Consider the following 15,285-nt stretch of genomic DNA (forward strand, 5'->3'; position numbering starts at 1 on the left):
TTCAAAACTATCTTTCCTCCACGGACTCCTTCTTAATCATCTACATGCAGCCCTTTCTCTAGAATGCTGAACCCTTTGTAAGGCTGGGAAAAGAACCCCGGCAAAAGCTTTCAGATCTGTGTAAGATATTCATCGGAATTCCAAGGAGAAAAAAATGGCAATTTCTGTCTGGAGAGAGAAGTGAATGAACAGTTTCTTGAAGAATATGATTCTAAAATAAAATTTAAAAGGTGATCATGATTCCCACTGATGATAAGTTAGGATAAAGCCATTTGGGGCAGAAGAAGGCAACATCTGAAGGGTTTGTCTTAGGTATCTCCAATTCTGAAAGAGAAGTTTTGACTTGTGTCCAGATCACTAGAGCGGAAATAGAGGCTTGAGTGGCATTTCCCAGATGGTTGGGTTTTTGCTATTTAACTAACTTGTCCATCAGTGTAGTGTACATTATATAACTCACATGTTGTCATCAGATTTCACATAAACTTTAAGATTTATTAATGTGGACACTAGGGAATAAGAAACTTAAGAAATGGCCCCAGCTGGTTTTGCTTAGTGTCGGTCTGCAGACTGAAGGGTCCCAGGTTAGAGTCCCGTTGGGTTGTGGGCTCTATCCCCAGTAGGGGCGTGCAGGATGCAGCCCATCAATTCTCTCTCATCACTGATGTTTCTAGCTCTCTCTCCCTCTCCCTTTCTCTTAAGTTTTTAAAAGAAACTTAAGAAACGAACAAAAGTATTTTTTCACCTTTTAAAATTTATTTTGGATACAATGGTATGAGATACCTGCCATCAATAAAGCTCTGATGGACAGTCAACAAATAAATAAATAAAAGAGAGAGGTTTTGAAATTGCCTAGTAGAGTTTTATTAAGTTCTCCTTGTCTTCCCGCTAGATTTTTGCTTTATCTATTTATTTATAGGTTGCTTGGTGCATATGAGTTTATAGGTATTAAAGCTTCTTCATAGATTAGGCCTTTTATCATTGCTTCTTTGTCCTAGCACTTTTAATCTTAAATTCCAGTTTGTCTAATAGTAATATTAGTCTTCTGCTTTCTTTCCTTTTTTTTTTTTTTTTTTTTTTTTTACCATTTCTGGGTTTTTTGTCTGTTTAGTTGGTGTGGTTTTGCAATTGCCAGGCATCTCTTTCCTCTATTCCTTTGGTTTTCTCTTCATTTTCAGTGATTCTCCTTTAATCAGTATATAGCTGAGTTTTGTTTTTTTATTCTAATTTGCTAGTCTCTGTCTTTTATGGAAGAATTTGGTTTGTTCCTATGTCCTACCATTGCCAATGTAATTGATTTTATTTCTTCTGTCTTTATTTTATACAAGTATCCCCCCCCCTCAAATGTATATAAAGTCCAATGGGTTAAATCTGAAAAGAAAGAAACATTGAAATTAATAATTATTCAAAGTGTGTATAGCTTTTTTGGGGACACCCTATGTTTTCATTTCTTTTTTCTCCTGTTTTTATTGATGTGATAAAATTGCTTTTCATTCCATTTTTCCCCTGGTGAGTTCACGATATTTTTTGTCCTATTGAACTACTAGTCCTTTTCCCTCTTCTGGTCATTACTCACCTACTTCTCCTTTACTATTTGGAAAACAAATATTTTACCAATATGAGACACTGTTTCCCAATGTTAGACTCTTTTCTTTCTTTGTGTCTCCTGCCTCAGTCAAATGTGACCTTTAGAATACATTTACTTCCCCCTATGCCCTTCCATCCCTAGTTCCTAGGCGTTTGCCAGACAATTCAGCACTTTAAACTTTGGATTGCTTTTGAATTTCACCTGAAGAGTGTCCTCGAAAAGTTTTAAACATGAGATTGATATCGTGACATGTGTATTTTACAAGAGCACCGTCGCTTCAGTGAAGAAACTCAGGTAAGAGACAGATACCCTTTACAGCTCACATATTCAGATCATCCGTGTGCAGAGTAAACACAGTATTACACGATGCAAGCATGAATGCATTATGTGCAAACGTTACATAATATTGTTACCAGTGACAGGCAGTTTCCTGTATTTTTGTTTAACTAATATTCTCTCATAAATCCCATAAAGAAGTAATGATAAACTAGAAGCAGCTGCTAGAAATTCGATGGCGATAGATCATAAACTGAGGAACTTAATTTTCTGATCTTTATCTTGAACTCTAGAATGCCATCAGCTTAACTCTGCAGTAAAGATAAATTAGAGAAGTCAGGGGGAGGGGGAGAGAAGCATTAGTCTATACGCAGGGGTGGGCAAACTTTTTGACTCAAGGGCCACAATGGGTTCTTAAACTGGACCGGAGGGCCGGAACAAAAGCATGGATGGAGTGTTTGTGTGAACTAATATAAATTCAAAGTAAAGGAGCGGAGGGGAGAGCAAGAGAACCAGATAGAACAGCCGGATCCGGCCTGCGGGCCGTAGTTTGCCCAAGGCTGGATAGGTTAAGAATACCAAAGAGATTTCAATGAAATGCTTGATTCTACTTCTGTTTCCTGTGATTTTTGCTTGTTTCCATACGATCTATACTGTATATATATTATGCTGTATGTAAGGGAAACATAGGATTGTTTTTATAAAAATGTGGCATTTCTTTAACATGGTATAACTCAAGAAGAAGAGACAAGATGAGTCCCTTCAGAGAATTTACTTACAATCAATGATGAGCATGTTTACTGATGTGCCTGGCTTGATCGTAGGTACTGTGGATGGGGGCAACAGAGCTATGAGATCCCTGTTAGCCCAATAGTGAGCTTTTAATCTGCCCTTTCATTGTTTAATCCATGTGGCTAAAAGAAAGAAATTTATTACATTGATTTAAAATTTTGTTCAGTAAAAAATTTGCTCTCTCTGGCGGCAGCTTTAAGTTCACCATCAGTGAATGTATTGAGTGACTATGAAGGACCTAAAATTCGGCTACCTGTCATTAAGCGTCTTCCTTCTGCAAAGTGGGGGAAAGATGCGCATGCCTGGGGACTAGTGAAATGCTTCTAGAATTGAATGAACTCTTTGGAAGGTTTGCCTGAGCTTAAAAATGAGGAAAATAAATGATAAGGCTACCTTGAGAAGAATGACTAAAAATGGGTAACATTTTTGGTCTCAACCATAACCACCCTTTCCTTTTTATTTGGTATTTCTTTCCTTTATAAGATCTCTCCAAGACCTCCAATTTCTATGCAATAAGTGAGATCCAATTAATCTTTTGTAAGTCATTTAAGTAACTTGTTCAAATACTATGACATTTCTTCAAGAAAATCTATTCATTTATTCAACAAACATGTATCCCTCACCTTCAGTGTCATATTCAAAGAGGTAACATACAAAGCACACATAGTAGGTTAACTGCTCGATAAATGTTTATTACGTGATGAAGAAAGTCATCAGGATGATGATATTTTCCAAGCACTGTGCTAACTGTGAGACATACATTTGCAAACAAAAAAGATATGGTCCCTGCCCCTTTCTGCCTGGGCAAGACAGAAAATACACCACAAACACGCACGATAGTAATGGCATGATAAGTGCTATGAAGGAAACTGGGTGTTTTGATATAAAAATGGGGAAAGTAATGTTTACAGAACTGAGTCTTGTGTAAAGTTTGAACCAAAGGGTCTAGGGTTACTTCCTCTTGTTAAAATACCCTGCCTTTAAAAAAAAAAGTATTGTTTGAAACGAAATCTCTTAACTTACGACACTTATTTACAGCTCCTAAGAACATCAGGTACTATCCCTTTCTTCTTTCACGTCGGCTACCTCTGGTTGGCTCTCTCTTCACTAACTTTATTTACCGGAAGTAGAAGGTAATCTAGAGAATTATCTGTTAGGAGAGAAGGACACAGAATCACTCTCCCCCAGTGAAGAAACGCAGATATCAGAAATAACAAACTCCAACTCAAATCTGTCCCTCCAAGTCCTTCTTAAAATTAGTCATTGGATTCATTCCCCCCCACCACTTTTTTTCCCTGAGAGTAATCCAATTACTAAATGGTTTAGAAGAAATCTTAATGAAGTAAGCGTTCTGGCTAAAGGGGAAGGGAAATTAGACTTTGAAGTACAACCCCAAAGACTGGTTTTGTGTGTGTGCCTCTTTGCAAGCATGATGTTTTTACGTAACTTAATTGGCTCATTTCTCATTTTTTGTCATCTCTCTCTTGTTTCCTGGCCCAGGGGCAGGCCACTGTACTGTATACCATTGTTTTAACCTCTATCAAAGGCCTTATTATGCATATCCCATCATCAGTACTATCAAAATCCATAAGCCTTACCTTCAACTGAGTTAAATATAATTGGACTTAAAACAACCAATTATGTCCTCAATTCAGCTGGTGTGCAAGGTGAGGAATGCAATTTCCCTGGAGGAAATGGGAACGCCCTCACTCTGTAAAACACTTCTAAAGGAATTTTATAATTGTTCCTGTTCTCTGCCAGGCCTATGTGCAGATTCCATTCATGCATGTTCCCCACTGTTCCCCGAAGCACCCCACATTCTCCCTGCCATACCTTTTCCTCCCTCTGTAGGGAATGCCTTCTCCCCTCCCTGCAGTTCCCCGCCTAAGTCCCACTCCTCCTCTGAGCCACCTCAGATGTTACCTCCTTCTTAAAACTGCCCTCAGCCCCAGAATTATCCCCACCACCCCACCCCCTGTTCTTGTGCCTACACCATCTAATATCTCTCCTGACTTTACAGATATTTGTGGCCTCCTTTACTTCACTTTCTAATTTGTAAATTCTTTAAGGCCAGGAATTTAGAAGCTTCTGTTTGTATCCTGTTAGCCCTGCCCATGTTGCCTTTGACCTAGGAGGCATTCCACAGGTGTATTTTGAGAATGAATAAGCAACCAGACTGCATGGTACATCCAAAACAGTGCTCTGACATTCAACATCCTTGTTGAATGGGATATGTCTTTACTATTAAGACTTTTTCCTGCTCAATCACATTTATAGAAAGTTATAAAGCCTGATACAGGGGGGAAAGGGCAGATGCTGGCACTTTTGTTCCTGTAGATATGGCCTGTCTGGAAAACCATTTCGTCTCATCATCGCAGTGAATGTGGAGTGAGCTCTATACACACTGTCTGCCGGGAGCCTTTCCCGGTGCAGGCGGCTCCCAGGCCGCGGGGTTTTCGTGCCGGGGCTGTATCAGCATGTGCTGGGGCGAGGGGTCTGAATCTCCGACCAGCGCGTGTGAGATGGTTTCAGAGTCGCAGTATTGTCCACCTCTTTAAGTAGTCAATGTGAAGGTAGTCCACTATGCTGATTGGATTGGCGATTTCTTCCAGGGGTCCTCAAACTACGGCCCGCGGGCCACAGGCGGCCCGCCGAGGACATTTATCCGGCCCGCCGGGTGCCGCTGCCTGTCCTGCTTAGCAGCCGACTCGTCCCGGGCCCGCAGTGCGCATAGGAATTTGTTCATAGTTTTTTTTTTAAACTATAGTCCGGCCCTCCCACGGTCTGAGGGACAGTGAACTGGCCCCCTGTTTAAAAAGTTTGAGGACCCCTGCTTTAAACTCATTCCCCAGTCAAGTAGGAGGCTCTCACGGGATGCCCCGCCCACATGGACTCACAGTCTCTAAAATGGGAATGTTGAGGCCATTCAAGTCATTAAATCAGAGAATGCTCCTCTCCTTCCCCAATGCTGGGAAGATTAGTGTGTACACACACACACACACACACACACACGCACACGCACACGCACACGCACACGCACACACACATTGATGTGCAGACCATCTCATCAGTTGAGTTCAACCAAACCCAGAGCAGAACTTTCGGTGTTTGCATGTCCTGGGCTGATCACGAACCTAGATTAGCCCTACAACGAAAGGCGTTTCTCTGGGAAAGGGAGCCAGTGTAAGGGAGATGTCCTGGTCACACACATGTGCCATAAGCTCTGAGCTGTGGCTGTCCGTGCCCGGCCCCTCCAGCTCTCCCTGTGGCTGGGTGACCTCCAACTCTAGCTCTGCCAGTTTCAGCCGAACTCCAGGTCATGCGCTCAAGGATGGATCCACTGACTATTCCGGTTCTTCCCCGGCCAGATGTGGCCGAAAAGGAAGCCGGGCCGAGCCGGCTCCAGCTCCCTCCGAAGAGGCCCGTCTCTGGGTTGTGGCTCCCCGTGGCCGGGGACCCAGCAGAGCGCGGCAGACTTTTCCTGAGAGCCTGGCATCTCGCTGCGTCCAAAAACAACTAGACGGGCCAGGCTTGGGTCTAGGAAACGTTTTAGCTCATACACGTATTTAATCATGGAAACGCTGCTCTGAAATTTCCTGCAGAGACCTCTGCTTTGGGAACGGTTTCATTTACACACAGCTACAAAAATAGCATTTCTGAAACAGTTAGGTGGGTGCCGTCCTTAATCTTTGTGTGACTTCTGGAAAAGTCCTCTTGGCCGGTATATTCAAAAGCTCCTCTGTTTCCGCAGCAGCCTCCTCTAGAAGCAGCACCAAGACTACAAAGAGCAAGTAACACAGGCCCGCCTCACTGGATGCTTCGCTGATAAGAGCTACCCCGCTCCCAGAAAATACGGGTGCATTTTGTTCTGTGTTGTGCTGTTCTATATTTAAACACGCAAAAACGGCAGGGGATAGTTTTGATTTCATTTAATGCTTCACAGAGCTGAGTACTGGTATGTTGTCATTATTCGGCTTAAAACATATGCTGTAAGTCTAAGGGAGTTCTGAATTCCCTGAAAAACCTTGCAAAATGCTTACATCTCGTTAAACGTCCCAAAATTACTCTATTTACTCAGCAGAATGGGCACCACTCCATTCCTCACTTTCTAACACAACCTTAATTGACTCGGGTCCCAGGTCTGCTGTCACTGCTCCGATGCTGGGTGGAAAAAATAAAATAAAAATGGAGGCATCTTCCTGCAGCAAAGGCGGCAGGGCAGGGGTGTGAGACCAACCAGGGCAAGCAGTAGACCCTTGTTATGTCCCAGGTTGACGCTGGAAATACAGCTGCCGAAAATACCCGGCCTCTCACGGCCTCAGCGGAGAAAGGCTGTGAGCCTCACAGTTGTGGCACTGAGGTTCTGGATCTGCTACTCCAGGTACAAACTTGACTCAGTTTCACAGAGCCTTTATTTTCTCATCTGTCAAACGGAGCAACCCCTTCTTGTTGGCAGAACCAAGTGATGCAGAGTATTTGTAAACTATGAAGGATCCCCGAAACACAAAATGTTACTTTGAGAGAGAGAAATAAAGTAAGCTATTTTAAAACTAAACCTACGCCCAACCTGCGTGGCTCAGGGCTTGAGCGTCGACCTATGAACCAGGAGGTCCGGTTTGGATTCCCGGTCAGGGCACATGCCCGAGTTGCAGGCTTGGTCCCCATCAACGATTCTCTCTCATCAGTGATGTTTCTATCGCTCTCTTCCTCTCTGAAATCAATAAAAATATGTTTTTAAAATATCTAAACCTACTAAGATTTCCTTTAGATAATAAAACGTTGTCTTTTATCTTCCTAATTGCTGTTAAGAGGCTGTTGCAGCGAAGAGGGCTCTTCTATCTTCCATCCTTTGGACCAGGGGTCCTCAAACTTTTTAAACAGGGGGCCAGCTCACTGTTCCTCAGACCGTTGGAGGGCCGGACTATAGTTTAAAAAAAAAAACTATGAACAAATTCCTATGCACACTGCGGGCCCGGGACGAGTCGGCTGCTAAGCAGGACAGGCAGCGGCACCCGGCAGGCCGGATACATGTCCTCGGCAGGCCGCCTGTGGCCCGCGGGCCGTAGTTTGAGGACCCCTGCTTTGGACAGTTAGGCGAGGAAACTAATCAGAGTCCAGAAAGTTTGGGTCAAAAGGATTCAACGTCAACACTGTGGAACAGGTGCTCTATCATCCCTTCCATACGTGCCAAACACATGGAACTGCACCAGTAACCCCGTGCCTCCAGCTGCGGGGTGTCGCAGGATCAGTGAGGGTAGCTCTGTCGTGACAAGCAGACCCCCAACATGCACATTATAAAGGCCCTAACACAACGGCAGTTTACGCCTGGCTCATGTGAAGACCAAAACAGGTGTCGCAGCAAGGTGAGGGCTGCACGCCAGCCAGCCTTTGAAGCACCAGGCTGTTTCCATCTTCTGGCTCCACCATCTTCAACACAGCGTTCCCAAGGTCAATGTATTTGTCTGTATCGATCCCCCAGAAAGGGAAGAAGAGCGTGAGAAAACTCCCAGGCCCCTTAACCACGCCAATGGGGAAGTGACACATACAAACCACACTGCTACACTCCACTGGCAGGAGCTAGTCACGTGGGCCCACCTGGTTAGGCCAGGAGCTAGGAAGGACGGTTTCTGGGTACACAGCACGACTTAATGATATGGAAGAGGAGTTTTCATTTTGATTGACAGTTGGTTTGCAGTCTCTGCCACAAGTCATTTGCACAACAAACCGATTAAGGGGATCACAGCTGGAGGGCACCTGGAAGTCATCTCTCTCAGCATTTCTCAAACTGTTTGCGACCCACAGAATTAATTTTACACCCTAACCCAGTACACTGCACATGTGTGTGAAACCAGTTACATGAAATGCTATTTTTTTTCCTCTGGTGCATGATGCACGGGTATTTTTCACTCTTTAATCCCATCCTATTGAATCCGTTATTTTTATCGCTAGTTTATTTCCCAGCTTACTGCTGGGTTGTGACTCACTAGGTATAGCTCATCACTTTAGAAATGGCACATCCAAGGCGCCAAAGACGTACCTGAGGCCACGAATCATCGGCACCAGCTTGGGACCCACACCTATGAGCACAGCCGTAAGCCAAGAATGAGTTTTTAAAAAGCAATATACATCTTCTGGTTTAAACTTTAGAAACAAGTATCTTTGCTGAAAATTTTTAAATGCATTTGATGTAGGCAAGTGCTGACCTACTAATGATTATTGAATAATTTCTTATTCTCTAAATCTATGTATTTTTGAAATTTAAAGAGAAATACCAAGTGCAAGCTATAAATCTGTAGGGCGTTTGAATCTTGAATAAATTGAAAGACAAAGATTCAAATTCTCCCCATCACCGCATCTAATTGTCTTAATATTGAACTCAAAATTCTATTTTAAAAATTTAAGTTTATAAACTTCTTGCCTCATAAATTCTAAATTTACTTTTACATCTTTGCCCTTAAAGAAAACATTCTACACACACAGATATGCAAAACTTTACAATGATATGCGTGCTTCTTTCCTTTCTCACAATGTTATTGTGGAGTCAGAGAGTAACTTGAACATCACTTGGAAACAGAATGTAGCACCATCCTCATCAGAAACATGGCCATCTGGCTATGAAGGAAGACCGATCATTAAGAAGCAAAAACATCTCTGAAATGAACACTTCCTCTTACCATTCAATTGTATTTTTCTTTTTCTTGCATTCTATGCAAGGCTTAGGATCGCCTTGTGATCTCTCGCCAACTCTTTTGATTAGCAAGATTGTGAGGGGAAAAAATGCTTTTTGGAGCACACATCATACATTTTCGTGAGAGAACTGTACTGCACAGGGTAATTAACGTTATAAATAGGGAGTGTTTATTTCTGCGAGGAAGCTGCTGGGTGCTGGTTCCAGCTGGCTAGGTGAGTGTTTACTCAGCCGAGAAATCCACACTGCAGGCACAATAGCATCATTATGCTCCCTGGGTGGCATGGGAGAGGAGATGTGGGAAACCCCTCTAGGAGGAAATATTCCCATTATTTTCTCCCGGTTACCAGGAATTGGCTCAGGATCCTGGAATTTGACTTCGCCTTCTGGTAGCTTCAGTGTGGAATCCAGGAGTAGGAGTGTGAGCCTTTGGCTCAAACTGGTTTCAAGTCCTGACTCTTCCTCTTACTTAGGTAGGTGAGTTTGGGCAATTTGCTTAGCCTCTCCAAATTCTAAACGAATTCTGTAAAACAGGAGTACCCGTGTTACAGGATTTTATGAGGAGGATTAAATGAGAGAGAACGCATGTAAAGTACTTGGGGAAATGTCTCGCCTACGGAACACGTACGAGGAATGCTATTATTAAATTAAATTTGAAGACTCAGAAAGGAGCTTCACAAGTAACTATGAGGCTTAATTTTTTTTTAAAATCACTCATCAGCAGATCCCTTTGGATTAGGCAAGTATTATTAATGGTTATAAAAACCCAGGTTTATGTAGAAAGGCCTCTATAGGCCGACTTTGCTTCTGTCTGAAACTTAGTGGAAAGGCCCTTAACTAGCATTATGTGGCCAAATAATATGGCAGATTAATATATGGAGAGAAAAAGATATATCATCAATTCGATGTAGCCAGGTGTAAGTCACATTCCAGAGTGTCATTCACTTAAACGAGCCTCCTGTTGCTCTCCGTTAATCATTTGCTTACCCAGAATCCATCATGAGAAACGCTCTACGTGGTTTAACTAGATATCAGAACCACACACTTCAACAGACTCACAGTCCCTGGGTTGGTGATTGGCTACAGTTAAAGGTAAATCTCTCTACCTTGTTGAAGAATCCAGAGCAGTAGACAGCATTTCATAAGTTTCATGTATGATAGCTTATCTCTCAGGTCCTCTTTATTCTCTAATTGAGACCATTATCTAGATAATTTACAATCACACTGTCTCCGGGAAGAAATCATGGCTTTTCTCATCACGATGTCCTTGTCATTGCCTGGCAGGCGAAATCTAGGTTCTTTTCCTGACTCTTCAGCCATTTAAGTCTTAAAGACTTAGGAATTTATGAAATTCAAAAATTATTTTCTACTTAAATGCATTACTTATTTTGAGAGATTTATCTTTTGCACACCTGTCATTAATTGTGATCCTTCTGCCTTTGGGGGAACTTTTGTTTTCCAGTTTTACTGAAAAATAATTGACATACATTACTGTGTAAGTTTAAGGTATACACGATGGTACATTTACACAATGGAATACTATGCAGCAATAAAAAAAGAAAGAACTCTTACCATTTGCAACAGCATGGATGGACCTGGAGAGTATTATGCTGAGCAAAATACGCCAGTCAGAGAAAGATAAGTATCACATGATCTCACTCATATGTGGAATCTAATGAACCAAATAAACTGATGATCAAAAATAGACCCAGAGACATAGAAGCATAAAAACACTGTTGAACCTCAGAGGGAAAGCAGGGGAGGGTGGTTGGGAAGAGATCAACCAATGAACTTGTATGCATGTATGCATCACCCATGGACACAGACAATGGGGTGGTGAGGGCCTGCGGGGGGCGGGGGAGGGAGGATGGGAGCAGGTTGGCTCAAGAGGTTCATGGGGGAAAAGGAGGACCTACATAATGCTTTCAACAGTAAAGATCTTTTTAAAAATGTATATGCATGTGATCCTCATCATGTAAGAAAAATATTCACAGAATAAAATCTGAAAGAGCATGTACAAAAATAAAGTTTAAGGTATACAGCATGATGGTTTGATTTATGTATGTTGTGACATGATTCCACAATAGGTGTAGCTACATGCATCTTCTCTTATAGATACAATAAAAAGAAAGGGGGGGAGGAAGAAAACGCTTGTTTATTTGTTTATTTTGTTGCTTGTATTTTAGGTGTCATATCCAAAAAATCACTGCCAAGACCCATGTCCAGGAGCTTTATTCCTATGTTTTCCTCTAGGAGTTTCATGGTTTCAGGTCAAACATTTAAGTATCTTATCCGTTTTGTGTTAATTTTTTAGTGGTATAGAGTTTCCCTTTTTTACATGTGAATATCCAATGATCCCAGCACCATTTACTGACGAGACTGTCTTCTCTCCGTTGGGTATGCTTGGCTCCCTGGTCAAATATTAATTGACGGGATATGCTTGGGTTTATTTCTGGGCTCTGGATTCTGGGGACAAAATAATAGCAATTCTGTATCTGTTGATAACTTTCAATTTCTGCATCATATAACATTATATTGCCCCCATGAAAATACTTTACTTCAAAGGCAATATCACAGGAAATGCTAGTTTATCTCTGGGAATTACTACACGACAGCTTTAATAATTCTGTTGATTGCTGAAGCCCATCACCTAGAACTGTGCCTGGCACATACGTGGTACAAAATAAATATTAGTTGAATATAAAAATTCATCTAAATCAATATCAGATATATAATTGTATCAAAAACTATAGTTTTAAAATAAAATTTCCTACAAGATCATCTGAAGTAAAAATAGCAATATTAATTACTACTCATAAAAATGATACTATTAGAATATCTTTATTGTCTCACATTTTTCCAGCGTCAGGCGTATACAATGAACAGAATCATCAGCCATATTCCTTTTCACAAATAGACCTTTGATTCTTAAAGTTCAAAGTGAAAGCCATCAGGCACTATAAACTCTTTTGATCATCTGGAACTACTCCTCTGCTCCAGGAACTGCTCCAGTGAGCAGAATTTTCTTGTTTGCAATTTTCAGCTGGCAGATGAGAAACGCATGAAGCTTTATCCAAATGGAAAACTCAGTCATTCTTGGTAGAGGGGGGAAAAAACCTGTCAGCTCTAAGAATTTGTCCGTGGGAAGTATATTAAGGTGATGCAACTTATTTCTTTGAACAGGAGCAGGCATAGACTGAGTAACTTCTCATTCTCACATGTAACTGGACTCTCATCACAATTATGCTCCCTGCCCATATAGGCCGCTCCCCCTGCCACACACATATATAAGCATATACACTCACAGATGGGTATATGCTCATTGAAAAGAGTGGGCATATGAATTCTTGGTGGGATTATAAGGGTAGCCAAAGGGAGAGAGCTCTCTCCTACCCACCACTGTAGCAATTCCTCTGGGCCTAGGATCCAGGAGGAGAGGGGAGGCAAGGGTGGCTCTGGTTTCACTCCTCCGGGGCCAGCTCCCCCTTCCCCCTCCCTTCATGGGAAAGTGCATATTGCTAATGACTGCAGAAGCCCTCCTGGGAGGAAAAGCCATGTTTACATAATTATTACTGAGCTGCATTCCCAAGTCTTTGTTGTTTTAGTTGTCTGTTTTAAATCACAGAGAATGGGGAGGAAGTACTTGGAGAACCAGCTGAAAAAGAGGAGTGAGTGGCATGGCCTCACGCCCTGGTTCCCAGACAGTTGGGTTTCCTGGACCAGCAATATGGCAAAAATAAGTTGGGGAACTAAGAGGCAGTTACTAGCTTTTATTTTGTCAAGTAAGACATTAAAGCAACAATACCAAGTCCTATTGTTCACTACCACCAGATCCTCATAAAAGGAGCAACATGGAAATACCAATTAAAGCAGGAAGAACATACTCTTGGAAGGAAGGACTGTTCTTCCAGAGAAAGGAGGGTTGGCGACCCTAAAGAGAGGGAGAGGGAGAGGATAAAGAATGTTTTGTTAATAAGGATATTAAAAGACATATTTATGGGTGTTTTTCTTTTCCTGTATTTATCAGAACAGATGTATTATGAAAAAGTAATGCATGACATAAATTCTTGTTATATTAGCATAAAAATGAAAAGTAACCACAGGAAATGATTACAGTATAAGTATGCTTATAAATTTAATATTTTCTTTGTAAAAGATGAAGGGCATGATTTTTAGTGGGGGAAAAACATGTTTATTTTATGTCTGAAAATGGACTTTTTTAGTATAAAAAAGGACAAAATGTCATATCTGAAAATAGACAATTTTTTTTGGTATAAAAAGGAAAAATATACCCAGGACACTCAATGTGATTAATAGAATTACAATTAGTCAGAACAACTGTCCCTACTGCTCTGAAGCGCTCGCCAAAATGTAACAGAAATGCCACATCTGATGGGCTGTAAATGAGAATAGCCCTGTCCCGCCCCCCCCCAGGATTGTTCTGGAAGATAATACGAGCCAGTAACATGTGCAACAGAGGTCTAACCTGCACCAGCTTAGGGCTTTTCTTTCCAATGACGTCAGCCCTCTGGCTGTCAAGGCCCAACACCAATCACACAATGTCTGTAGGAGGAGGGGTACAAGGGTCTTGGGTCATTGAAAAAGATGGGCGTACACATCAGAGTTTGGATGGAGGTTGGCTGACCGTTGGAGATGTGCCAGCTTTCTGCCAACGGGCAATCCAGGGCACTGTGCAGGCAACTGTGGATGGAAGAAAGATAGCCCACAAGAAAATGAATCAATTTGTAAAAAGAAAGAAACAGCCCAAGGGCTTGAGGCAACAGCTCACATGGCTCCTACCCTGGCTGACAGGACCAGAAATGTCAGAGGAGGTGGAGAGGAGAACTGAAGGCCAGAGCCCTGGGGGCTGCGCCTTGGAGAAGAGAGCTGGTGAGAACTGAGGAGGAAGCGTTGAAAGAATGACTTTCTCAAACACTTGGTGCTTGAGGAAGCTAGAGAGGAAGAGAGGCCCTCAGGAGGCTTCTAAGGGCTGTAAACTGGATTGTAAAATAAAACCGTGCATTCACCAGAAGGTATAAGTTCTTTCAGAAGCACAATTAAAGATGTGAGTGGCTCTTTAATTACCTGTGGGTGCTAGACTGTTTTTTGGATGATCTATTGAGTAACATGGAAGCTGTGGTGTTTAATCAGGTGCTTATTCAGGTACTCTAGCCATAGTACCTCTTGATGGCATATATATTGTCTGCATAATAACATATCACTGACAAAACTCAGATGAGAGATCTAGTGAGATTTTAGTAATGAGACCTACCTCATGTGCCTGAAAAAATTCTTGAAACAACAACTAGAAACTCTTTTGGATTCACACCATGATGTGGAAAGCAAATGGTTGTGTTTTCCACATGAGGTGAGTCTTTCTCAGGAGGCATACAGTATGTTCTAGTAGAAATTCATGTGAGTTGTGAGTGTTTCTATTTAGTTCCAGTGAAACCACAGACTTTTTTTTTTTTTTTACTTTGGCTAAGTCATCCTCTCTGACTCTTTATAACTCTCCCCAAAAAATGTAGTCAAGAGAATAAATCAGATTATCATTTGTATCTCTATCATTTGTGTCATATGAACATTTCAACAAAATGAACAATATAATCACAAAACTGGTATCTTAGTCAAGGTTCTGGGTACCACATAGCCCAGTCAAGTTGACAAAATGAACCATCCCAGCTGGGTTTTTAAAATTATAAATAAAGCCACGTTTTCAGGGGAAAGAGGACATACGTAATACTTTCAACAATGAAGATTAAAGTAAATGAAACCATGCTTTCATCTGATAGAATGTAGTGTGAGATTGTCTCTACTTCTTTGCCTGAGAAGGAGCCAGGAATTCATTGTTTTGACCAAGGGCCTGTCTGACGTTCAGGGATTCCCATCACAGATGTTTTCCTACTTTGAGCGTCGCTCCGGAAGGGCCAGCCTTCCCATGGGT

The sequence above is a fragment of the Plecotus auritus genome, assembly GCF_963455305.1.
Source record: "Plecotus auritus genome assembly, chromosome: 5".
In the NCBI taxonomy this organism is placed as follows: Eukaryota; Metazoa; Chordata; class Mammalia; order Chiroptera; family Vespertilionidae; genus Plecotus; species Plecotus auritus.